At 37.4% G+C, this 27027-nt stretch overlaps 1 non-coding gene and 1 pseudogene across 1 annotated transcript; one reads left to right on the top strand and one right to left on the bottom strand.

Annotated features, from left to right (window-relative positions):
- LOC119505200 overlaps positions 1-25806 on the top strand; it is a 31627-nt pseudogene extending 5821 nt beyond the window's left edge.
- On the bottom strand, positions 2531-2644 carry LOC119505823. The gene has a single exon (XR_005210859.1). It is a non-coding gene; the product is annotated as a U5 spliceosomal RNA (small nuclear RNA).
- Positions 25807-27027: the final 1221 nt, after the last annotated feature.

Here is a 27027-nt window from a genome sequence, read left to right as displayed (position 1 = left end):
AACAAATTGCAAGGCTGACATTTGCTTTTTCTCCCTCATAAAAGAACATATTTATATATTTTATCACAATTGGTGAACACTCTAGATTCACCAAGTTACACAGTCCCATTCTTTATCTTTCCTCCTTTCTTCTGGTGTCTCACATGCTCCCAAGCTTCCTCTCTCAACTGTATTCATAGTTATCTTTGTTCAGTGTACTTACATTGCTGTGCTACCATCTCCAAAAATTGTGTTCCAAACCGTGCACTCCTGTCTTCTCCTATCACTCTGAAGTGCTCCTTTTAGTATTTCCTGTAGGGTGGATGTCTTGTTCACAAAGTCTCTCATTGTCTGTTTGTCAGAAAATATTTTGAGCTCTCCCTCATATTTGAAGGACAGCTTTGCTGGATATAGGATTCTTGGATGGCAGTTTTTCTCTTTCAGTATCTTAAACATATCACACCACTTCCTTCTTGCCCCCATGGTTTCTGCTGAGAGATCCACACATAGTCTTATTAAGCTTCCTTTGTATGTGATGGATTGCTTTTCTCTTGCTGCCTTCAGGATTCTGTCTTTGTCTTTGACATTTGATAATCTGATTATTAATTGTCTTGGTGTAGGCCTATTCAGATCTATTCTGTTTGGAGTACACTGCGCTTCTTGGATTTGTAATTTTCTGTCTTTCATAAGAGATGGGAAATTTTCATTGATTATTTCCTCTATTATTGCCTCTGCCCCTTTTCCCTTCTCTTCTCCTTCTGGGACACCAATGATACGTACATTCTTGTACTTTATTTCATCTTTAAATTCCCAGAGATGTTGCTCATATTTTTTCATTCTTTTCTCCATATGCTCCTTTTGTGTTTAGACTTTCAGGTGTTTTGTTCTCCAGTTCTTGGGTGTTTTCTTCTGTCTCTTGAAATCTGCTTTTGTATGTTTCCATTGTATCTTTGGTCTCTTGTGCTGTGCCTTTCATTTCCATAGATTCTACTAGTTGTTTTTCTGAACTTTCAATTTCTATCTTATGTATGCCCAGTGTTTTCTTTACAGCCTCTGTCTCTTTTGCAAAATATTCTCTAAACTTTTTGAATTGATTTAGCATTAGTTGTTTAAATTCCTGTATCTCAGTTGAAGCGTATGTTTGTTCCTTTGACTGGGCCATAGCTTCATTATTCTTAGTGTAGTTTATAGTTTTCTGTTGTCTAGGCATCTGACCTCCTAGGCCAACCCAATCAGGTTTTCCCAGATGAGAACAGGCTCAGGTCACAGAAGGAGGAAATATTCAGTATCTGGTTCCCCTGATGGTTTTTCTTAGAGGATTGATACACCCATGCTTTTCCACCTGGCAGGTGCACCTGTCAGCCTGTCACTGGCAGGTGTAAGAGGGTGTGGTCTGTGGCTCTCCTCCCCCATGCTTTGGGGTCTGGTTCCAGAAAGGTGGGCAATAGAGCTGGGCCCCTCCCTTTCCTCTTGGGAAGCTATGCCCCCTCCAGAGAGTCATCTGCATATCAATAAGTTCTTTGTTTCTCTGACTCTGCTGATCAAAGTGTTTTGATTTTAAAATGGCTGAGGCTGTCTTTACTGCAAAGTGCTGCTGGCTGAAAATGGCTGAGGTTTTCTCCAGAGAGAGAGAAAGGGACAGAAAAACACCCAGATTCACCCATCAGCCAGAGATAGAACCCAATCCTCTGGGCTCCCCATCCTGAGACAGATATGTCCCCCAACTCTCCCAAGGTCAGTTGTCACCAAAAGCCTCTGTCTGCTTGTTGAGGATTTGCTGCCTGTATGGAGCAGTTAACATTAAAACCCCAGTTGGAGCTGGGCTGAGACAGTGCTGTTCTCTAACAGTGCACAGCTTCTGTGAGTGAGGGGCTCTTGGCTCTCAACTCTCAGCATGGGTCTGCAGTTTTACTTACAGATTTTATGCTGTGATCGTGGGCATTCCTCCCAATTCAGGTTGGAGGATGAGGAATGGACAGTCACATTTGCCTCCCTGCAGTTATTCCAGGTTATTTGCTAGTTTTTTGGTCATTTATGAATTGTTCCAGAGGGGAACTAACAGTCTTCCACTCCTCTGTATGCCACCATCTTAGCTCCTTATAAGTATTTATTGATACAGCCTTTTGCACATCAGGCATTCTGTCCAATAAGGAATTATACTAAAATGTTCATGGAATGACTTTAGCTGCAGTTATGATTTGTAAAATGTAGTCATGATGAATTTGTAGTACAGATGGCTGTGATTTTGATGGAAATTAGATGTATATAAATGTGGGTGAAAGGTGTATCATTAGTTTGAGATGAGACATATGATTCTCCTGGTAAAATACCAGCATGTATGTATGTATGTATGTATGTATGTATGTACTTGTATATAGAATGTGCTGCTAAATAGAACAGGCTTGTAAAAGTAAATGCATTACACAGAGGTTTGGTAGTCTATTACAAACCTAAGAGAAAAAGCCCAGACTTTGTATTTTTAGTAATTGTGCCTTGAGCTTTTTACATTAACATATTTTTTCAGAACTATCTACCTTTGTACTTTTTTATTAGCCCTATTGACAGAGCCTCAAAAATTTGGGTACAAGCTCAGAATTGTTTCTCTCCACAGAAATCTTTAGTAAAAGGCAAAAGATTTATACAACCTGAAGAGAAACCAGAGTATGAACATTAACATATTTTATTGCAGACATGAAGACTTGTGAAATTTCATTTCAGCCATTTCCTTCATGAGGTGAAATCATTGTTCTCTCTTCCATTTTTACATAGACCTGCCTCACTTCTAAATGGTCTTGACTTCCTCCTTCCACTATTACTTGTTGGTATTATAAAACAAAGACAAATGAGTGTTTTTCAAATCTGTAGTTCTCATTTTTGTGTTGGATTATACATTTCTCCTTTTTAAGAGGAGATACTCTTTGTCTTCAACATTTTTCTTGATTGGTTCTTGTTTCAGTTTGCTAAAATGTTGGAATGCAATATATCAGAAAAGGATTGGCTTCTATAATGGGGATTTATCAGGCTACAAATTTACAGTTCTAAGGACATAAAAGTGTCCAGACTAAGGCACCAGAAGAGTATACCTTCACTGAAGAAAGGCCAATGACAACTGGAACACCTCCATCTGCTGTGAAGGGACAGGGCCAGCATCTGCTTGTCCTTTGCTCCTGGGTTCTGGTTTCAAAATGTTTTTCTCCAAAATGTCTCTGAGCTTCTGTCTTAGCTTCTTTTAGCTTTCTGCTTGGTTTTTCTTGGGCATTTCTCTCTAGGCATCTGGGAATTCTCTCTTAGCTTCTCCAGGGCAAACTCTGGGCTTCATGTCTTAGCTTAGTATCTTCAAACATCTTTCTGTCTGCATCTCCAAATGTCTTGGTCTGTGTGGGCTCTCATCTCTGTTAAGGACTCCAATGATTTAATTAAGACCTGCCTTGAATGGGTGGAGACACATCTCCTTGGAAATCTAATAAAAATGTCCTACCCAGAATTGGGTGGGTCACATCTCCATGGAAACAATCTAATCAAAAGTTTCCACCCCATAATATTGGAATAAAATATCATGACTTCTTCTGGGGTATATAACACCTTCAAACTGATGCAGTTATTTTTGTTCCTTTAAATGACTGTGTTGAGTTCCTGTGTTTTTTTTTTTTTTTATTCAGATAGCTTACAACTGTGCACTTACAAGAGATTGAATCTGTCTTTACCATTCCATCCATTCACTCTAGGAACAGTAATGGGCATGCATATCTGCATTTTGTTTTTAGAAAAAAATCTTCTTTAGGTTTCAAGATTTAATTGAACAAATAGTTCATTTATATATACTGGTTTCTTAAAGAACACAAAATTCATGGGATTTCCCTCCCCTGCATATATTTATGAGCCAATTCAACATGAAAATTATTTGTTTTCATGTAATTACATGCCTGAAGAAATCTAACCTCTAATTGTGTCTTATACATTTTCCTTCCTGTGAACTATGTGATTTTCAGCTATTTGAGTCTTTTTATGTAGGCAGAAATTTGAAATTGAAACTTGGGAAATGAAGACTACATATTGCTTTGGGCCTCTGAAATAGTACATTGAATCAATTTTCACTTTAACACTGGATTTGCTGGAAAGGAGGGAAAAAGTATATAAAAACTAATTTTAAAGATGAAAACAACTCATAAATCTGTTTTTCCTAATCTGTGTAAATGAATTAGAAAAAGATACATAAAAAATCTAAAAGTAACAATGTACTAGTGGGAAACATGGATAAATTCAGTTGGTTTTATTGTATTTTATGGTGTATGACGCTGTGGTAAACAGCATTTTTGGCATTTTTCATTTGTTTATAAAAATATAAGAAAATGTAATTTAATGTTAGAAATAAAATATTTGAACAAAAGATGTCTCAATTATCTGTGCTTTTATGAAGCAGAGTTAAACATTCAAAGTATGTAAACAGATTTGTGTTTATTTTGTTTGACTAGTTTGCTACTAATTATGGCATCATAAATATATGAAAGGTGTTTGATATTTTATTGTTGCCTTGTGTTTTATAGATAACATTGCTTTTGAAAATCTGATAGTATCAACATTTCAGTTTTATATGAAATATTTATGTATTTTCAGAAATTACAGTAGTACCGTTTTGTTTAGCCTGACTTTCCAGTCATTGAAAAAAATCTTGACTAAGAGATTATATATATGAGAGTGGCTTCCTCATTTGTCAGAGTTAAGGATTTCTTCATTATGATCCTAAAGGCACTAAATATAAAATGAAAACAAATGAAATTAGGTGTATTTAAAGTCTTCATTTATGTTCTTAAAGAACATCATTGGTAGAGCTAAAACACAAGTAAAATATTGGGTCATGAGTCATTATAAGCATATATCTGACACTATGTTCATATTCAGTATATGAACTACTCCTATAACAATTGCAATAACAAAATGAATAAAAGTTTTGAAGAAGTATTTCACAAAAAATGGATAAATAATTACTCAATAAAAGTTTGAGAAGGGAAGAGATGATTTCTTATGTTAGAAATGAAGGTTAAAACCAATGTGAATTCCATTTCAAACCTCAGGATGTAATAAAGTTTAAAGAATTTGAGTACAAAATTTGACATACATTGGAGGAGGTGGAATTCTCACAGATTTATGGTGGGAATGGAGAAGGGAACAAAGATTTTAAAAATGACTTGTCAGTATATACTATGAAAAGACATGCTTTCTAATTTGACACTTTAATATCAAGAGTGATGATACTGATAACAGGAATAGCTAATGGTTCATGCATAGACACTATGCATCAAGCACTGAGTAATCTTTTTTCTTTATTAGAGAAGTTGTAGATTTACAGAACAATCATGCATAAAATACAGGATTACAATATACTGCCCTATTAGTGACATCTTGTATTTGTGTGGAACATCTGTTACAATTGCTGATACCATGTGTTTATAATTGTACTATTAACTATACTCCATGGTTTGACTTAACAATCACTGTTTCTGTACTGTGGTTCTATGGATTTATTTTTAAATTTATTGTTTCCATGCATACAGTCTAAAATTTCCCCTTTTTAATCATTCAGATGTATATTTTAATTTATGTATATTATTGTTAATTACATTCACAATATTGTGCTACCACCACTGCCATCCATTACAAAACATGTCCATATTCCAAATAGAAACTCTGTACATTTTAAGCCTTAACTGCCCATTCACTATCTGTGCTCTGCCCCTGGTAGCCTATATTCTAGATTCTGATTCTATGATTCTGGATTCTGGATTCTGAATTCATAGAATTATATGATACTATGATTCTAGATTCTGATTCATTCTAATTATTTAAAAAAACTGAGTTCATAGTATATTCCTCCTTTTGTTTCTGGCTTATTTCACAGAACATGTCTTCAGGAACCACATGTGTTGTTTATACCAGGACATCATTCCTTTTTATGGTTGAATGATAGTCCATTGAATATATATGCCATATTTTATTTATCAATTCACAGGTTGATGGACACTGGGTTGTTTCCATCTTTCAGCAATTGTGAATAATGTCACTATGAAAATTGGTGTGCAAATATCTGACTCCCTGCTTTCTGGGAATATACCTTGTAGAGGGATTACTGGGTCATATGGTTGTACTACACTTGGCTTTCTGAGGAAATACCAAATTGTCTTCCACTGTAGCTGCACCATTTTATAATGCCAGAAGCAATTAATGAATGTTCCTTTCTCAGTATCCACTTCAGCAGTAGTTATTTCCCATTTTTAAAATAGCAGCCATTCTAATGGGTGGGAAATGGTATCTAATTGTGGTTTTGATTTGCATTTCGTTGATGGCAAATGATATTGAGCATCTTTTCATGTGCTTTCTGGTCATTTGTGTATTTTCTCTGGAAAGCTGTCTGTTCAAGTCTTTTGCCTATTTTTAATTGGGTTGTTTGTCTTTTTGCTCTGAAGTTTAAAATTTTCTTTATATTTTCTTGATATCAAAACTTTATCACTGTGAGCCATTGATTGTATACTTTGGATGGCTTATTTGGTGTGTGAATGTATCTCAATAAATTGCAGTATAAATTTAATCAGATATATGGTTTCCAAATGCTTTCATCCTTTGTGTAGATTTTCATTATAATTTAATGATAAAGTCCTTGGATTTTCAAATGTTTTTAATTTTGATGTGGTCCCTTTTCTCTATTTTTTTTTCTTTTGTCACTTGTCTTTTGGATGTAAATTCTAAGAGACAGTTGTCTATCAGAAAGTCAGGAAGTTTCTCCCCTACAGTTCTTCTAGGAGTTTATAGTTCTGTCTCTTATATTTAGCTCTTTGATCCATTTTAAGTTGGTTTCTGTATAAGGTGTGAGGCAGAGACACTCTTTTTTCTTCTTTTTTTGCAAATGGGTAACAGTTCCACCATTTTTGAAGAGCCAATTCTTTCCCAATTGAGTGGTCTTATACCCCTTGTCAAAAATTATGTGACCATAAATATGAACATTTATTTATGAGCTCTCAATTCAATACCATTGGCCTATATGAACCTCCTTGTGTCAGTTCCATGCTGTTTTGATTACTGTGACTTTGTAGTATGTTTTAAGATCCAACTTTATTCTTCTTTTTCAAATGGCTTTAGCTATTTGGTGCCCTTTACCATCCAAATAACATTTATGATTGGCTTTCCCATTTATGCAAAAAACAGATTGTTGGAATTATGATTGAAAGTGAATACATAAACTGTTTTGGGTAAAAATGACATCTTAATGATGTTTTAGTTTGCAATAGCTGCTGAAGTGAGGTATATCATAAATGGGTTGATGTTTACTATGTGGATTTTTTAATTTACAAGCTTACTGCTCTAAGTCTGAGAAAAATGTCAAAATCAAAACATCATCTCAATACCTGCTCTGTGAAGGCAGGCTGCCAGTGATCCTGGACTGATATGTCAGATGGCAAGGTGCATGGTTACATCTGCTGGTCTATTCCTTCTCTTCCAGGTTTCATTTCTTCCAGTTTCTGACTATGGTGGCTTCCTCTCTGTTTCTGTGGCTTTCTCTCTTACCTTGGTAACTTTTTCTGTGTTTCAACATCTTATAAACGACTCCAGTAAGAAGATTAATACCATCCTGGATCATGACTCAACTGAAGTAATCTAATCAAAAGGGTCCACCTACAATAATTTACACCCACATGAATGGGTTTTTTGTTGTTGAATTTTATTTGAAATAAATTCAAACTTACAGGAACAGTTGCAAAAACAATACAAACCCCATACACAGAACTCCAGCATACCCCAACCCCCCTCCACTGATACCCCAGATCCACCAACTTTAACATCCTGTCACTCTACCATTTCTTTCTTTCCCTCCCTCCCTCCCTATCATCCATCATCTATTGCTGTCTTCTGAACACATGAGAGCAAACTGCACACATCCTTGAACAAACAATATAATTCACATATACATTTCCCATGAACAAGAACATTCATTTATGCAATCATGTTAAGTGCAGCTAAGAAGCTCAAGAAACTCAACATTGATACAAAGCTTGCATTCTATATTTCATTTTTTTCTTATGTCCCAACTGTGTCCCTTTGAGCCTCATCTCCTCCATCCTCAGATCCCATACAGGATCATCCTTTGCATTTAATTGTCATTATCTATTTAGACTGTCTTTTTTTTTTCAATTGTGGAAACATATATGTACCCTAAATCTTCCCATTCCAACCCCTCCCAAGCATTCCGTTAATGGGATTAATCACATTCACAATGTTTCAATGCCATCGCCTTCCCACCGTCCAATACTAGAAATTTCCCCTCACCCCAAACAGAAACCCTACACTCATTTCTTAACTCTCCAATGCCCCCTCCCCCACTTCTCATAACCCATACTCTACTTTTCATCTCTATGATCATTTCTCTGATACTTCCTTTCTGTTTACCATGGGGCTTAAATTTAACATCTTAAATCTACAACAATCTTGTTTTCTTTAATACCAACTTAACTTCAATAGGACACATAAACTATGTTCCTATACTCCTCCATTCCCCTATCTTAATGTAGTTCTTGTCAAAAATTACATATTTTACATTGAGTCCAAAACCACTGATTTATCATTATAGTTTATGTCTTTCATATCCTGTAGGAAGTGAATAGTGGAGTTACAAATAAAAAATAGAGTAGTATTGGTATTTATATTTACCATGTGATCTTTACTGGAAATCCTTATTTCTTCATGTGGTTTCAGTCAATTGTTTAGTGTCCCTTCCTTTCAGCCTACACAATTCCCTTTAGCAGTTCTTATAGGACTGATCTACTGGTGCTGAAGTCCCTCAGCTTTTGATTATCTGGGAATGTTTTCATCTCCCCCTCATTTTTACCCTCCAGTTGTTTCTGAATTTTTTTTAAGTCTCTGATGGTTATTGACTTTTACTTGTATTTCATTGTGGTTAGAGAATGTGCTTTGAATAAATTCATTTTTTTTTAATTTATTAAGGCTTGTTTTATGTCCTAGCACATGGTCTATTCTGGAGAAAATTCCATGGTCACTAGAGAAGAATGTGTATCCTGGTGATTTGGGATGTAATGTTCTATATATGTCTGTTAAATTTCTCTATATCACACTCTATTTTCTTTGTTTCTCCATCAGTAGGACTCCCTTTAGTATCTGAAGTAGGGTAGGTCTTCTATTAGCAAAATCTCTCCACAGCTGTTTGAAAATTTTAAGCTCTCCTTCAAATTTGAAGGAGAGTTTTCTGGATAAAGTATTCTTGGTTGGAAATTTTTCTCTCTCAGAATTTTAAATATGTCATGCCACTGCCTTCTCACCTCCATGGTGGCCTCTGAAAAGTCAATACTTAGTATTATGTTGTTTCCTTTGTATGTGGTGAATTGCTTTTCTCTTGCTGCTTTCAGAACTTGCTCCTTCTCTTCAATATTTGACAGTCTGATGAGAATATGTCTTAGAGTATGTTTATTTGGATTTATTCTATTTGGAGTTCACTGGGCATTTATGATTTGTGTATTTATATTGTGTAGAAAGTTTGGGAAGTTTTCCCCAACAATTTCTTTGAATATTCTTTCTAGACCTTTACCCTTCTCTTCCCCTTCTGGGTCACCAATGAGTCTTAAATTTGGACATTTTATTTTATCTCTTGTATTCCTGAGATCCATTTTGATTTTTTTCAATTATTTCTCCATTCTTTCTTTTGTTCTTTCATTTTCTGTTTTGTGTTTCTCAAGGTTGCTGAGTCACTGTTCAGCTTCCTCTAGTCTTGTACTATGAGTATCCAGACTCTTTAATTTGGTCAACAGTTTCTTTTATTTCCATAAGATCACCTATTTTTTTATTTACCCATGCAATTTCTTCTTTATGCTCTTCTAGAGTCTTCTTCATGTCCTTTATATCCTGTGCCATGCACTTCTTCATGTCCATTATATCCTGTGCCATGCTCTTGTTGTTTGTCTTTAGTTCTTTGATTAATTGCTCCAAGTACTGTCTCCTCTGATTTTTTGATTTGGGTGTTTGGGTTCAGGTTATCCATATCATCTGTTTTTATCATATATTTTAATATTTTCTGTTGTTTTGGGCCTCCTGGCATTTGCTGTACTTGTTAGGGTTCCTTTACAATATGAAGGATTACTGAAACACCAGTCTCTAGTTTGTCAGATCTACAGCTTGGTGGTGAACACTTTCTCTAACTAACCAGCAGATGGCATCTGTGCATCACCTATTCCCCTCAAGTCTGGTCTCCCCAACTTTGTCTTTGTGATGTGTGGGGGTCTGATTCTTGTGGGGTTCAATTGATGCACTGAGTTTGGGTGTGTTGTTGGTGCTGTCTGCCCTGAATGTTGGGCATGTGTCTGAGTGGTTAGGAAGGCAGGGCAGCTTTAAAAATAAAACCTCCCAGGTGTTCCTGGAGATTTAAGGCTGTTCCAAGAGTCTAAACCTTCAGTTTTGTCTCACCACAGGTTGTCTCTGCCACTGACCCACAAGTCCTTGTTATTGGCATATGGTCCATGGGATTTCTGAATGGATCCCTCTTCCCAGCCATACCCTTCTTAGGGCCTCTGCTGAGGGATGGCTGTGCTACATCACAAGTGTGCACCATCTGCTAAGGGAAGTTCTGGGCCACCAGACTGTTCAGAGGCATTCCCAGCCTGCTGTAAAGATGGCTGATTGGGGTGTGTTAATTTCCCTCTTTTTGCACAGCTCCACCTTCCCAGCTCCAGGACAATTAGCTGTGGGTGCATGAAAAGCTATTGTCCATGCACAATATTGTGGCATGTGCTCATGTTGTTGGAAACACTTTCTGTCACACTGGGTCCCTTGGTGCATCTCTGGGTTGTAGTGCCTTCACCAGGCAGGAGCATTTCCAGCCCACTGTGAAGATGGCTGCAAGGGGTGTGGTTTTCCCCTTTTGGCTAACCTCTATCTTCCTGACTCCAAGACACTTAGCAGCAGGTGTACAGAAGGCTATCTTCCATGCCAGATATTGAGGTGTTCACACAGCCCATTCCTGCCATGCTTCACTGTGTGGTTCTTGCTGCCATATCTGCAGCTGCTTTTGGACTTTTTTTTAAAAAAAGAACTAGGCCACCTCCAAACACCAACCCATGTTTTCCCCACACCACAGCACAGCCACTGGACATTCAGCCACCTTACTCATTTCCAAATGCAGACTCCCAGTTTCACCAAGTGCACAGTCCCTGTGGATTTAGCAGACCTTGTCCAGCTGGTGCATTGCTGGAACTGGTGTTCTGGGTCACTTTCTGGCTTTTATCTAGTATTTTTCATGGAGTTGTTTTTTTGCCCTGTCTCACCTAGCTGCCATCTTAGGTTCTCCGAGTTTTAAGAACATGATCTTCTGGGATGATTCAACTTCAAACTACCAGAGGAATGTTTAGTTTTCCAATCCATGAATATGGAATGCTTTTCCATTTATTTAGGTCTTCTCTGATTTCTTTTAACCATGTTTTGTAGAAGTCTGTGCACCGGTCCTTTACATTTTTGTTTGATTTAGTCCTAGATATTTGAATCTTTTGGTTGTTACTGTGAATGGAATTTTTATTGATTTATTTTTCTGATTGTTACATTGCTTATTTATGTAAACTACAGATTTTGGGTGTAGATGTTGTACCCTGCCACTTTGCTGAATTGATTTATTAGCTCTAAGAGTTTTGCTGTGGATTTTGCAGGATTTTCTGCATGTAGTATCATGTCATGTGCAAATAGAGAAAATTTTACTTCTTTTACAATTGGATGCTTTTTATTTCTTTTCCTTTCTTAGTTTTTCAGGTGTAAACTTCCACTGCAATGTTAAATAATAGTAATGACAGTAGACATCTTTGTTTGCTCCTGAAATTAGAAGGTAAGTTTTCATTAAGTAGAATATCAGCTGTAGACTTTTCATGTATGCCCTTTATCAAGAAGAGGAATATTCCTTCTATTCCTAGTATTCTAAGTGTTTATATCAAGAAAAAATGCTGAATTTTCTCAAATTACTTTTCTGCACCAGTTGAAATGGTCATTTCTTTTCTCTTCATTGTGTTAATATGATAGATTACATTAATTGATTTTTTACGTTGAACCAACCTTGTATACCAGGGAATAATTCCACTTGATCATGGTTTATGAATTTTAATATTCTGTTGGATTTGGTTTCCTAATATTTTATTGAGGGTTATTGCATCTATATTCATGAGAGATATTGTAGTATAATTTTCTTTCCTTCTCGTATCTTCATCTGGCTTTGCTATGAAGGTACTGTTGACCTTGTAGAAAAAATTAAGAAGTGTTCTTTTCTCTTCAAATTTTTAGAAAAATTTGAGCAGAATTGGAGCTGTCTTCTTGGAAGCTTCAGTAGAAATCCACTGCAAATCTGTTTGATCTTGGGCTTGTCTATGATGACAGATTTCTGATTACTGATTCAATCTCCTCACGAGTATTTGGCTTTCTGCAATCTTCTATTTCCTCTTAACTGAAATCAGGTTTGTTTCCTGGGCTGTCTTAGTGCCAGGATTTGCTGCTGTAGTTTGTGCCCACCACAGGTCTCACTCTGGGTACAAATGCTGAGTGATTGTGAAGGGAGACTGTTGATGCAATGCCTAAATGGTGACAGCCTGTTGTGGTGTTAGAGTTGAGTGGGTTGAAGACATAATTGGGTACCAGAAAGGAGACTCCCAGAGGGCATACATGATGGTGTCCACTAAATATTGTTTGGTTCAGGGTCCAGGATCCCATAGCCCTAAGGGAATTCTCTGCTCTGGTAGCCAGCCTTCCCTGGCTTGGCACTGAGTGTTCTCCTGGAAACTGTGAAAGCCCACCCCCATCAACCTTATAAATGGTCTTAGCCTTGGAAGACAGTATCCTGAGATGTGGTGCATTGGTTATTCAGCCTCTAAAATCAATGTTATTAGAAAAAGAAATTCCAAGATGAATTCCCAGACTGGTCTGATATCAAATGTGCTGATTCCTCAGAGAGTAGCTCCAGGTGGCACTGACCCTGACCATTCTTCTCAAATGGAGAGAAAGGCAGATCAGTGTAAATTCACCCTGATCTGACCATCTGCCTTGATGAGGAGGACAACCACCTGATCTGAAGTTGATTTATTTTATTTTATTTTATGATTTTCACCAAGTTAACTTTTTATAATAACCATATTTCCTCAACCATTGGAAATAAATGTATAAAAAGTTGCTATTTATAAATAGTCTTGAAACATATCATCTAAGGACAAAGACATTTGCCTATGTATTCAGAGAAAGATTATCACAATCAGGAAATTCACCTTGGTGTGGTACTTGAATTTCACTTATAGGCCTTATCCTTATCTAACCAATTTACCCCAATAATGTCCTTTATAGCAAGCAAAACACAAATAAATATATTAAAGATAGAATGAAGAAAGATAAAGAAAAAACATAATAAGTCCCAGTCTCATATCATATATTGAATTTTGTTGTTGAGTATATTTATTCTCCTGTATCTGAATATACACCTTTCCTTAATCTTGACCAAAGAAACCTCAGGAAAGAAACTTAATTCCAGCAAGCACGTATGGAGAGAATGGACTCAGCCCAGGTCAGGGTCAGCAGCAGAGACAAACTGAGGCAAGACTGAACTGAAGGATTAGGCTATTGCAACAGATATAAATCTCCAGGAACACCTGAGAGATTTTATTATTAAAGCCACACCCTCTTCTTAACTGCTCAGCCATATGCCCCATATGCAGGGCAGGCAACAATTATACATATAAACTTGGTGTGCCAGTTGGAACCCAAAAGAATAACACTCTCAAAACAAAGACAAAGGGGGGAGAACTGGCTTGAGCAGAATAGGTGGCCCATGGGCACCAACTGCTGGTTAAAGTGCAGTGCATGAAGCTACAGATCTGACAAATTAGAGATAAAGGCTTGAATCAGTCTACATATCCTAAAAGAACCCTATCAAGTTAAGCAAATGCCAAGAGGCCAAAAACAACACAAAATTCTAAAGCATATGAATAAAACAGATGATATGTATAACCCAAGCCCAAACACCCAAGTCAAAAGATCAGAGGAGACACAGTATTTGGAGCAATTAATCAAAGAACTAAAGACAAACAACAAGAGCTTGGCACAGGATTTAAAGGACATGAAGAAGAGTATGGCACAGGATATAAAGGACATGAAGAAGACCCTAGAAGAGTATAAAGAAGAAATTGAAAGAGTAAATAAAAAAAAATAGATGACCTTATGGAAATAAAAGAAACTCTTCACCAAATTTAAAAGATTCTGGATACTCACAGTACAAGAGTAGAGGAAGATGAACAGTGAATTGTTGACTAGAAGATCACAGAATGGAAAATGAAAGAATAAAAGAATGGGGGAAAATTGAACACAACAAAATGGAATTCAAGGATTTGACACATAATATAAAACATCCAAATATAAGACTTATTGGTGTTCCAGAAGGGGAAGAGAAGGGTAAAGGTCTAGGAAGAGTATTCAAAGAAATTGTTGGGGAAAACTTCCCAAATCTTTTAAACACAATAAATACAAAAATCATAAATGCTCATTGAATAACAAATAGAATAAATTCAAATAAACCCACTCTAAGACATACTCTGATCAGACTGCCAAATACTGAAGAGAAGGAGCAAGTTCTGAAAGCAAGAGAAAAGCAATTCACCACATACAAAGGAAACAACATAAGACTAAGTAGTGACACAGCAGGCACCATAGAGGCTAGAAGGCAGTGGCATGACATATTTAAAATTATGAGAGAGGAAAATTGCCAACCTAGCATTCTTTATCCAGCAAAGCTCTCCTTCAAATTTGAAGGAGAGCCTAAATTTTTCACAAACAGATGCTGAGAGAATTAGCTAACAAGAGACTTGCCTTACTTGAGATACTAAAGGGAGTACTACTGACAGAGAAACAAAGAAAGGAGAGAGATATATGGAGAAAGATTCAGTACTGAAGAGATTCAGTATGGGTACATTGAAGGACATTAAGAAAGAGAGGGAAAAATATATCTGACAGACATAAACTAAAGGATGAGATGGCTGATTCAAGAAATTCACAGTAATAATTTTGAATGCAGATGGATTAAACTCCCCAATCAAAAGATACAGATTGGCAGAATGGATAAAAAAATGAACCATCAATATGTTGCATAACAGAGGCTCATCTTAGACACAGGGACACAAAGAAACTGAAAGTGAAAAGATGGGAAAAAATAAAAGCAGGAGTAGCAATATTATTAATCTCAGATAAAATATACTTTAAATGCAAGGATGTTATGAGAGAAAAAGAAGGCCACTACATACTAATAAAAGGGGCAATTCAACAAGAAGAAATAACAATCATAAATTTTTATGCATCCAATCAAGTTGCCACAAAATACATGAGAGAAACACTGGCAAAACTAAAGGAAGCAACTGATGTTTCCACAATAATAGCGGGAGATATCAACACATCACTCTCTCCTATAGATAGATCAACCAGACAGACCAATAAGGAAATTGAAAATCAAAACAATCTGCTAAATAAATTGGATTTAACACACAAATATAGAAAATTACATCCCAAATCACCAAGATACATATTCTTCTCTAGTGCTCACAGAACTTTCTCCAGAATAGATCATATGCCTCAATAAATTTAAAAAAATTGAAATTATTCAAAGCACATTGTCTGACCACAATGGTATAAAATTAGAAATCAATAACCATCAGAGAGTTAGAAAATTTGCAAATAACTTGGATTATACAACACGCTCCTAAACAACCAGCAGGTTAAAGAAGAAATAGCAAGAGAAATTGCTAAATATGTAGGGATGAATGAAAATGAGAACACAATACACCAAAATGTATGAGTTGCAGCAGAAGTGGTGCTGAGGGGGAAATTTATAGCACTAAATACATACATTAAAAAGGAAAGGGGCCAAAGTCAAAGAACTAGTGGATCAACTGAAGAAGCTAGAAAGTGAACAGCAAACCAATCCTAAACCAAGTAAAAGAAAAGAAATAACAAGGATTAAAGCAGAAATAAATGACATAGAGAAAAAAAATAATAGAGAGGATAAATAACACCAAAAGTTGGTTCTTTGAGAAGATCAGCAAGATTGACACACCCCTAGTTAGACTGACAAAATCAAAGAGAAGACCCAAAGAAACAAAATAATGATTGAGAAAGATGACATTACTGCAGATCCTGAAGAAATTAAGAAAATTATGAGGATACTATGAACAATGGTATGCCAACAAACTAGATAATATAGAGGAAATGGACAATTTCCTGGAAACATATGAACAACCAAGACTGTCCAGAGAAGAGACAGAAGATTGCAGCCAACCAATCATGAGCAAAGAGATCCAATCAGTCATCAAATAGCTTGCCACAAATAAATGCCCAGGGCTAGATGGCTTCACAGGGTAATTCTACCAAACTTTCCTAAAAGAACTGACACCAATCTTACTTAAACTGTTTCTAAACATTGAAGAAAATGGAACACTACCTAACTCATTTTATGAAGCTAACATCAATCTAATACCTAAACCAGGCAGAGATGCTACAAAAAAGGATAACTACAGGCCTATCTCTCTAATAAGTATACTTGCAAATTGAATCAAAGACACATTAAAAAGCCGTACACCATGACCAAGTGGGGTTCATCCCAGGCATGCAAGGATGGTTCAACATAGGACAATCAGTGTATTAAAAGACATTAACAAATCAAAAGAGAAAAATCAAATTATCATCTCAGTAGATGCTGAAAAAGCATTCAACAAAATCCAACATCCCTATTTGATAAAAACACTTCAAAAGGTAGGAATTGAAGGAAGCTTCCTTAATATGATAAAAAGCATATATGAAAAGCCCACAGCAAGCATAGTACTTAATGGTGAGAGACTGAAAGCCTTCACACTAAGACCAGGAACAAGACAAGGATGCCCACTATCACCACTGTTATTCCACATTGTGCTGGAAGAGCTAGCCAGGGCAATCTGGCAAGACAAAGAAATAAAAGGCATCCAAATTGGAAAGGAAGAAGTTAAACTGTCATTGTTTACAGATATGATCTTATATCTGGAAAACCCTGAGAAATTGATGATACAGCTACTAGAGCTAAAACAAATTTAGCAAAGTAGCAGGATACAAGATGAATACACATAAGTCAGTAGTGTTTCTATATGCTAGAAATGAACAAATTGAAGAGACACTCAAGAAAAAGATACCATTTTCAATAGCAACTGGAAAAGTCAAGTACCTAGGAATAAACTTAACCAAAGATGTAAAAGACCTATACAAAGAGAACTTCATAAGTCTACTAAAAGAAATAGAAGGGGACCTTAAAAGATGGAAAAATATTCCATGTTCATGAATAGGAAGGCTAAATGTCATTAAGATGTCAATTCTACCCAAACTCATCTACAGATTCAATGCAATCCAAGTCAAAATTCCAACAACCTACTTTGCAGACTTGGAAAACCTAGTTATCAAAATTTTTTGGAAAGGGAAGATGCATTGAATTGCTAAAGACACTCTGAAAAAGAAAAATGAAGTGGGAGGACTTACACTTCCTGACTTTGAAGCTTATTATAAAACAATAGTTGTCAAAATAGCATGGTACTGTCAAAAAGATAGACATACTGATCAATGGAATCAAAATGAGAATTTGGAGATAGACCCCCAGATCTACCATTGACTGATTTTTGACAAGGCACCCAAAGCCCCTGAGCTGGAACATAACAGTCTTTTCAACATATGGGGCTGGGAGAGTTGGGTATCCATATCCAAAAGAATGAACAATGACCCCCACCTCACACCCTACACAAAAAGTAACTGAAAGTGAATCAAAGATCTCAATATAAAAGACAGTACCATAAAACTCCAATATGAATGTAGGGAAACATCTTCAAGACCTGTATTGGGGGTCACTTCCTAGACTTTACACCCAAAGCACAAGCAACAAAAGAAAAAATAGATAAATGGGAATTCCTCAAGCTTAGAAGTTTCTGTGCCTCAAAGGAAGTTGTCAAAAAGGTGAAGAGGCAGCCAAATCAATGGGAAAAAATTTTAGAAACCATGCATCTGACCAAATACTGATATCTTGCATATATAAAGAAATCTTACAACTCAATGACAATAGTACAGATGGCTCAATTATAAAGTGGGCAAAAGATATGAAAAGACAGTTCTCTGAAGGGGAAATACAAGTGGCCAAGAAACACATGAAAATATGTTCAGCTTCACTAGCTATTAGAGAGATGAAAATTAAGACCACAAAGAGATATCATCTCATACCAATTAGAATGGCTGGCATTAAACAAACAGGAAACTACAAATGCTGGAGAGGATGTGGAGAAACTGTAACACTTATTCATTGTTGGTAGGACTGTATAGTGGTTCAGACACTCTGGAAGTCATTCTGGCACTTCCTTAGAAAACTAGATTTAGAGTTGACCCTTCGATCCAGTGATTGCACTTCTCTGTATATACCTGGAATTTCTGAAAGCAATGACATGAACAGATATCTGCACGCCAATGTTCATAGCAGCATTATTCACAATTACCAATTGGTAGAAAGAACCCAAATGTCCTTCAAAACATGAGTGGATAAATAAAATGTGGTATATACACACAATGGAATACTACACAGCTTTAAGAAGGAACAATGTCAAGAAACATATGACAACATGGATGTACCTTGAAGACATAATGCTCAGTGAAGTAAACCAGGCAGAAAAAGAGAAATATTATATGCTATCACTAATGTGAACATTGAAAATGTAAAACAAATGTTTCATAATGTAGGATGTAGGGGAACTAGTGATAGCAATTAAGGAAGAGGGAATGGTAACCCAATAAGAACCGATAAGCTATTGTGGGTAAATTTAACATTCTCAGAATGCCCAGGAATGACTAAGGTCTGTTCATTTCTTATGGGTATGGTAGGAAAAAGTTCACAGAAATGTTGCTATATTAGGTTATTTTCTTGGGGTAGAGTAGAAACATGTTGGAAGTAAAGTAGTTATATTAGGTTAGTTGTCTTTTTTTACTCCCTCATTATGGTTTGTTTGAAATGTTTCTTTATTGTATGTTTTTTAAAAAAGAATTTTGATATAGTTGATTAAAAAAGAGTTAATTGAAAAAATGAAAAAATATGCAGAGCCCCCTTGAGCTGGTGGAGAATGCAGGGGTGCTAGGCTTTCCCACCACAGTGGTTCCTGATGTGCTTGCAGACATTGGGGTTGGTGGTTTGATGGGCTGAGCCCTCTAACACAGGTCTTGCCCTTGGGAAGACGGTTGCTGCAAATGACAGGCTAGGCCTCCCTCTAATTGTGCCTAAGAACCTCCTCCCAAATGCCTCTTTGTTGCTTAGATGTGGCCTTCTCTCTCTAGCTAAGCCAACTTGGCAGATGAAATCACTGGCCTCCCCAGTATGTGAGATCTGACACCTGGGGAAGTGAATCTCCCTGGCAACGTGGAACATGACTCCCAGTGAGGAAACTAGACCTGGCATCATGGGATGGAGAACATCTTCCTGGCCAAAAGGGGGATGTGAAAGGAAATGAAATAAGCTTCAGTGACAGAGAGATTCCAAAAGAGCTGAGAGGTCACTCTGGTGGGCACTCTTATGCACAATATAGACAACCCTTTTTAGGTTCTAATGAGTTGGAATACCTAGCAGTAAATACATGAAGCTATCAAACTACAACCCAGAACACATGAATATTGAAGATCATTGTATGAAAATGTAGCTTATAAGGGATGACAAAGTGATTGGGAAAGCCATGTGAGCCACACTTCCCTTTGTCTAGTTTATGGACAGATGAGTAGAAAAATTGAGGAAGAAAAAAAAAGTGCCCCAGTGCTCTTTTTTGCTTTAATTGTTCTTTTTCACTTTAATTTTTATTCTTATTGTTCTTGCGTGTGTGGTGGTGAAAATGTCAAAGATTGATTTTGGTTATGAATGCACAACTATATAATGGTACTGCAAACAATTGAATGTATGCTTTGTTTTGTATGACTGCATGGTATGTGGATATATCTCAATAAAATGAATTAAAAAATAAAAAAGCCATAAAGAAGAAAATGAAGACTGTCAAAAAAAAAAAAAAAGTCTAATCCCCAACATAGGCCTTCTTAGTAAAATGGGGACTATTTGATAGATCCTTATGGTTCCACATGGAACAAGTTGTCAGAAGTGAAGGCACCCAAGGCCAAGTTTCTTTCTCTGCAAAATTTCTATTCCTTTGTGTCAATGACCTAAACAACTCCACCCTACTCTACATATAATTTGGCAGAAGGGAGCTAGGAAACATTTAATGTTGAATGTGTCAGTTTGATGTAATCTTGTGTGTGCAGACATATTAGTGTTGATTAGGTTGGAATCTTTGGATTAAGTGGTTTCCATGGAGTTGTGACCCACCCAAATGTAGGTGATAACTCTAAATTATTTCCATGGAAGTGTGGCCCCGTGCATTCAACATGGGTCTGATTTAATCACTGGAGTACTTTAAAAAAGAGTCATGGGAGGGGACAAGATGGTGGCATAGAAAAGAGTGGAATTTATTTAGCCCCTTGGACTAAATAATAAACAACCAGGAACAACTAGTAAATAATTTGGAATAACTGCTGGGGGACAGCCATGTCTACCCACACCTCATACATCAACCTGGATTAGGAGGAATGCCTGAGGCTGCAGCATGATATCTGTAAGTCAAAACTGGGGAACTGCACCAGGAGCCCTCTGCCACCACAGCAGGCCAAGCTGCAAAATCTCACTGTGGCACAATTGCATGGAACTTTGAATAGGAAGTGAGATACGGTAGGTTAGTATAGGCTGAAGTGAAATAGTGACACATCCCAGAGTAATTTGGGCAGATAATAAAAAATATATTTACAGCCTCCCCCTCCCCAGATCCTTGGGGAAGGGGCAGATGTGTTGGACATCCTCACCTGGACTGGTGTTGATGTTGTCACAAACATTGGGACTGGCGGTTTGATGTGCTGAGCCCTCGAGCATGGGACTTGCCCTTATGAAGCTCATTACCACAAAGGAGAGTCTAAACTTGCATGTAATGGTGCCTAAGAGTCTCCCCTGAGTACCTCTTTGTTGCTCAGATGTGGCCCTCTCTCTCTCTAACTGAGCCATCTCAACAGGTGAACTCGCTGCCCTCCCCCCTACATGGGACCCGACTCCCAGGGGTGTAAATCTCCCTGGCAATGCAGAATATGACTCCTGGGGGTAAATGTGGACCCAGCATCGTGGGACTGAGAGTATCTTCTTGACCAAAAGGGGGATGCAAAATGAGATGAAATAGTTTCAGTGGCTGAGAGATTTCAAATGGAGTCGAGAGGTCACTCTGGTGGACATTCTTATGCACTATATAGATAACACCTCTTAGGCTTTAATGTATTGGAAGAGCTAGAAGTAAATACCTGAAACTATCAAACTCCAACCCAGCAGTCTGGACTCCTGAAGACAATTATATAATAATGTAGATTACAAGGGGTGACAGTGTGATTGTGAAGGCCTTGTGGATCACACCCCCTTTATCTAGTGTATGGATGAGTAGAAAAATGGGGATAAAAACTAAAGGACAAATGGGGTGGTATGAGGGGTTAATTTGGGTGTTCTTTTTTCACTTTTATTTTTTATTCTTGTTCTGGTTCTTTCTGATGTAAGGAAAATGTTCAGAGATAGATTGTGGTGATGAACGCATAACTATGTTATCATACTGTGGACAGTGAATTGTATACCATGGATGATTGTATGGTGTGTGAATGTATTTCGATAAAACTGAATTTAATAAAAAAAAAATCTCACTGTGGTAGAAAGCAGCATTCCCAGACCAAGCAAATATAGCTCAACCTAGCTCCAACTGGGGTTTTAATTAACAAATTTGGACTGCTGAATACAAGTTACAAACCCCTAATAAGCAGACAGAGGCTTTTAGTGATGACTGATGTTAAAGTACCAGAAGACTCCTCTGTCCTGGGAGGGGGAGTCCAGAAGACCAGATGTTACCTCTGGCTACTGGGTGAAACTGTGGGGCTGTGGACTGGCTCTGAAAGGGGCTTTCTGTTCCTTTCTCTGTCTCTCAACTTGAGGGGCTCAGTGGAGAGAGCCTCAGCAATTTTCAGTTCACAGCACTAAGACCCTGACAAGGGTGGAGGAAACAGAATCAGGGAGACAAAGGAGCTATTTAAATGCAGATGAAAACTCCCTAAGGTGTGCATCTTTCCCAAGAGGAAGAAGGTGGGGTCCAGCTCTGCTACCAGTCTTTCCTTCAGAACCAGACCCCATGATTGGAGTAAAACAGCCAAAAGAGAAACTAAAGGGACCACTCCCCCTGACACCAGTTGGGAGGGACAGGGTGACAGGCACCACCTGCTGGGCAGGTTAGGTAAAACACAGAAGCTAGAGACCTCACAGGAAAGTCTATCAATCTCTAAGACACACCCACAGTGAGTCTTGAAACTGAATATAACCCCATTCTGAGATCTAAACCCATTCTGGCTTGGGAAAATCTGATTTGGGTAACCAAGGAAAGAAGATGCCTAGACAACAGAAAACTACAATCTACTCTAGGAAAAATGGAGATATGGCCCAGTCAAAGGAACAAGCTTACACATCAAGAAACAGTTGAGACATTATTTTACTTTAATGAAAAATTCAATTAAAGATTTTCAAATAAATATGCTAAATCAAATAAAAAACCAAATCAATGAGTTCAGGGAAGATATGGCAAAAGAGAGGAAAACTATAAAGAAAGCCCTTGGTAAACATAAGGTAGAAATCAAAAGTTTGAAAAAACAACTGGCAGAATCTGTGGAAATGAAAGGCAGAGCAAAAGAGATGAATAACACAATGGAGATGTATAACAGCAGATAACAATAAGCAGAAGAAAACACTCAGGAACAGAGAACAAGCCACCTGAAATCCTATACACAAGAGAACAGAAAAGGAAAAGAGTGGAAAAACATGAGCAAAGTCTCAGGGAATAGAATGACAACATGAAGTGCATGAATATACATGTAATTGGGTTTCAAAGAAGAAGAAGAAGAGAAGGGAAAAGGGCAAGAAGCAATAATGGAGGAAATAATCTATGAAAATTTCTCATCTTTTATGAAAAACATAAATTACAGATCCAAGAAGCACAGCATACCCCAAACAGAATATATCTGAATAGACCTATGCCAAGACACCTAATAAGCAGATTATCAAAAGTCAAAGACAAAGAGAATCCTGAAATTAGCAAGAGAAAAGTGACCCATCACATACAAGAGAAGCTTGATAAGACTATATGTGGATTCCTCAGTAAAAACCATTGAGTTAAGAGTGAAGGGGTGTGATATATTTAACATACTAAAAGAGAAAAATTGCCAACCAAGAATCCTATATTGGGCCAAACTGTTCTTCAAATATAAGGGAGAATTTAAAATATTTTCTGACAATGAGAGATCTTGTGAACAAGATACCTGCTCTACAGGAAATACTAAAGGGACCGCTACAGACAGATAGGAAAAGACAGGAGTGAGAGGTTTGGAATACAATTTTGGGTGGTGGTAGCACAGAAATGTAAGTACAGTGAACAAAGTTGACTGTGGGTATGGATGAAAGTGGAAAGTTAGGAGCATGTGGGACACCAGAAGGAAAGAGAAAAGATGAAGACTTGGACTGTATAACTCAGAGAAACCTAGAGTGGTCAACAATTGTGATAAAAGGTACAAACATGTTTTTACATGAGGGAGAACAAATGAATGTCAACCTTGCATGGTGTTAAAAATTGGGTGGTATTGAGGAAAAATACAATCAATGCAAACTAGAGACTATAGTTAAGAGAAACATTATATTATGCTTCCTCAATGTAACAAGGACAACTTACCAAAGCTAAATGCCTATAAGTGGGGGGCATAAGGGAGGGGCATGGGACTCGCATTGGTGATGTTGTCTGACTCTTTTATTCTACTTTAGTTTAATCCTATCTTTCCTTTTGTTGCTTTTTAATTGTCGTTTTTTTCTTTTTATTTTGTCTCTAACTTCTCTGACTCTTTCTCCTTTGTGGAAGAAATGGAGACATCCTTATATAGATAGTGGTGATGTTGGTGAATACATAAATAGGTGACTATAAAGAGAACCACTAATTGTTTAATTAGGACAGAAAGCATGGTGGGTAAACAAACTGTCTTAAAATTGGGTTGATGAACAAACCTTGAAGGCACTATATTGAATGAAATAAGTCAAACACAGAAGGAACAATATTGTATGGTCTCACTAATATGAACTAATTATAGTATGTAAACTCATAGACATGAAATATATGTTACCAGTGTATAGAATGAGGCTAAAGAATGGAGAGCAGTCACTTATGAGCAGAATGTTTAATTATGTTGAACTTAAGTGTTTGGAAATGGGCAGAGAAGAAGGTGGCATGTTACTGTGAGAATAACAAATAGTGCTGAAAGGTGTGTGAATATGATGGAAATGGGAAGCTAAGGGTCATGTGTGTCACCAGAAGGAAAGTTGGAGGTTAAAATATGGGAATTTATAAAACAGTGAAACTCATGGTTGATAATTTCCATGATTAACTGTACAAATATTAGAAATCTCTTTCATGAACTAGAACAAATGTATGACACTATGAGAAGTTAATAATAGAGTCAGAGTCCATTACTTTACTCACCACGTACATCCTGAGCCTCAAGAGGAAAATTGAGAAATTTGTAGAAAATTTGGAACAAGAAATGAAGTACCAGCCTTCCTATGTTGACAAGATTCCCAGTCCTGAAATCCTGAAATGGATGAATGATTTGGTTAAAGGTTGTAAACAGTACAAAGAACTGAAGCTGAAGCTGAAAGAAGAACAAGGGAGTGCTCCCAAATGTCCATCTAGAAACCTGCTTTATGGACAACCCACAGTCCCAGAGAGAATGGGAAGTCAGAAGCTGCAGTCCCTTAGCTGACCTCCTCTGGAGAGGAGACCACCCATGGCATGTTCACACACCTGAAGGAGACGAGAGAGCAGCTTCCTACCCAGTAGGAGGCTATGGTAACTAAGCAAGAAAAGTATCTCATAAATCCTCCTTATGACTGATACAGAATTAACAAGAAATTCTTGTGAACACCTTCCCTTATCCCAAAAGTTGAAAAAGAGGACTCTGATGAAGATTGTCCTCAGGGAAGCCAGCAGTCCTCTTTGACTGATCCAGCATCTCATCTTCTTGTTGGCAACCACCATACCTATTCCCATGAGACTGATCCTTTTAGGGCCCTGCTGCCAGATGAAAAGAAAGAAGTCAAACAGCCAACCCTCTTCATGTCCAATTTAATGAGAGCACCACGCCTGTACTTCCTATCTCTGAGAAACTAGAGCTGACAAGGAGAGACTTCAGAAAGACTGAAGAGATTTTGAAGTATGGTTTTTTAAACAAGCAGGAAGACATCCACAAAAGGAAGACCAGATCCCAACGGCAGATGAATATTATGAACTTAAGCACATAAAAACCAAACTGGGGCTGTTTCCTTTGGAAAGAACTGCAGAGATCCCTGTTTTTCTGATCTGCCTCTCTGTAGAAAGCATCTCTGAGCTTTTACTCCAGAACTGTGGAAAAATCACATTGACCATTCCTCTTCAGATGGCACCACTGCTTTACATGCAAGCAGAGGATGAGATGACAGTTTTGTCTTCTTGGCTTCTGCTTGCCAGCTTGGAATCTTCTGCCTGTGAGCAAGCTGGGGTGTGGGTGACCAGAGCCTCAGTGCTTTGGGTCTGTTGGGCCTGGGATGTGGTCTCTGCCCACAAGTGCAAGCTGGGTGGAGGAAGGAAACCTTAACTTTTTGGCCAATTTCACCTTGATTTCTTCTCCTATTATACTAAGATCTGATGTGGGTGAGAAATACTGGTGACTCACTCTTCTCATGGAGATATTGTAGACTGTGGCAGGGCTGAGGGAGAAAGAGCAGAACCTTCTTGGACATCCCTCTACATAAGTAATGGGTGGGAGTGGATTGTGGCTCAAGTGTCACAGACACTGGCTGTTTTCAGATTTAGAAAATGTTTTGAGATAAATGTTTTCTCATTTTCTCTATGCTGTTAGAATAATTTCCAGAGACAATAAATGTTTTATTATTTTTAACAATCATTTGTTTCACTGCAGAGCATATTTGCAAAGCTTCTCAGGCCACTATTTCAGACGAGAGGATAATATACTTGAAAGTGTCTTACCTGGCACATATATGTTCCTTTCCTTATTATTAGAGCATGGGAGCTTTGAGAACATTCTTCATATGAATAACATGGATTTTTTATAATGGACTAACAAATATAAGAGTAAACCTTTCCAAAGTACCCTCTTATTTGCTGTCTCTTTTAATCCTCACTCACATGAGACAAAGTGACCTTTTTTTTTTTATATTTTTGCAAATGAGAAAACAGCCTTAGGGGCATAATGTGATATAGTGGGTAGATTTCATCGCAGCCTTTGAGGTCTCACACCCCACCATATCCCTGCTTGCCTACAGTGAAAAGCAGCACTGTTGACTGTGTGGCAGGCTACTGGAGCTGGGACATGCTTCCTTGGACCATGGTATCTGGATATGGATTTTATCTCAAACTTAAGTGTCAATATGACCATGGAGATCCAATTATTAATGTTACAAACCTCATTCCTGGGTTCAGATGGGGCAATGGAGAAAAGAGAAATTTCCTTTCTGTTGAATAATGGGTTTGAAAGGTCATTAAAGGGAGGAGGCACATGCCATTTTAAAATGAGGTATAATTCTGAGATTAGTGCCATTTTTTCTTTTATTTCCTTGAGGAAAATTTGTACAGTAAACATGGGCAAGAGCTGCAGGTGGGGAAATGCAAAGTAAAAGTGGATTCATTCTCACCATGTCACTGTATGAGTTCATAAACCCTCTTTCCATATTCCCCAGAGCTTCAATTGAAGAAGTTCAGTAAATGAACTTATTTTCTTGTTGATGAAACTCATGGGGTTGAAATATGTGTAGTTAATGTTGGCTTCTGCAATGCGGGTGCTCTAAAAGGGGACAAA

This window comes from Choloepus didactylus, chromosome 10, assembly GCF_015220235.1.
Source record: "Choloepus didactylus isolate mChoDid1 chromosome 10, mChoDid1.pri, whole genome shotgun sequence".
In the NCBI taxonomy this organism is placed as follows: Eukaryota; Metazoa; Chordata; class Mammalia; order Pilosa; family Megalonychidae; genus Choloepus; species Choloepus didactylus.
Note: the sequence above shows the minus strand (reverse complement) of the source record. Positions and strands in the feature narration are given on the sequence as shown.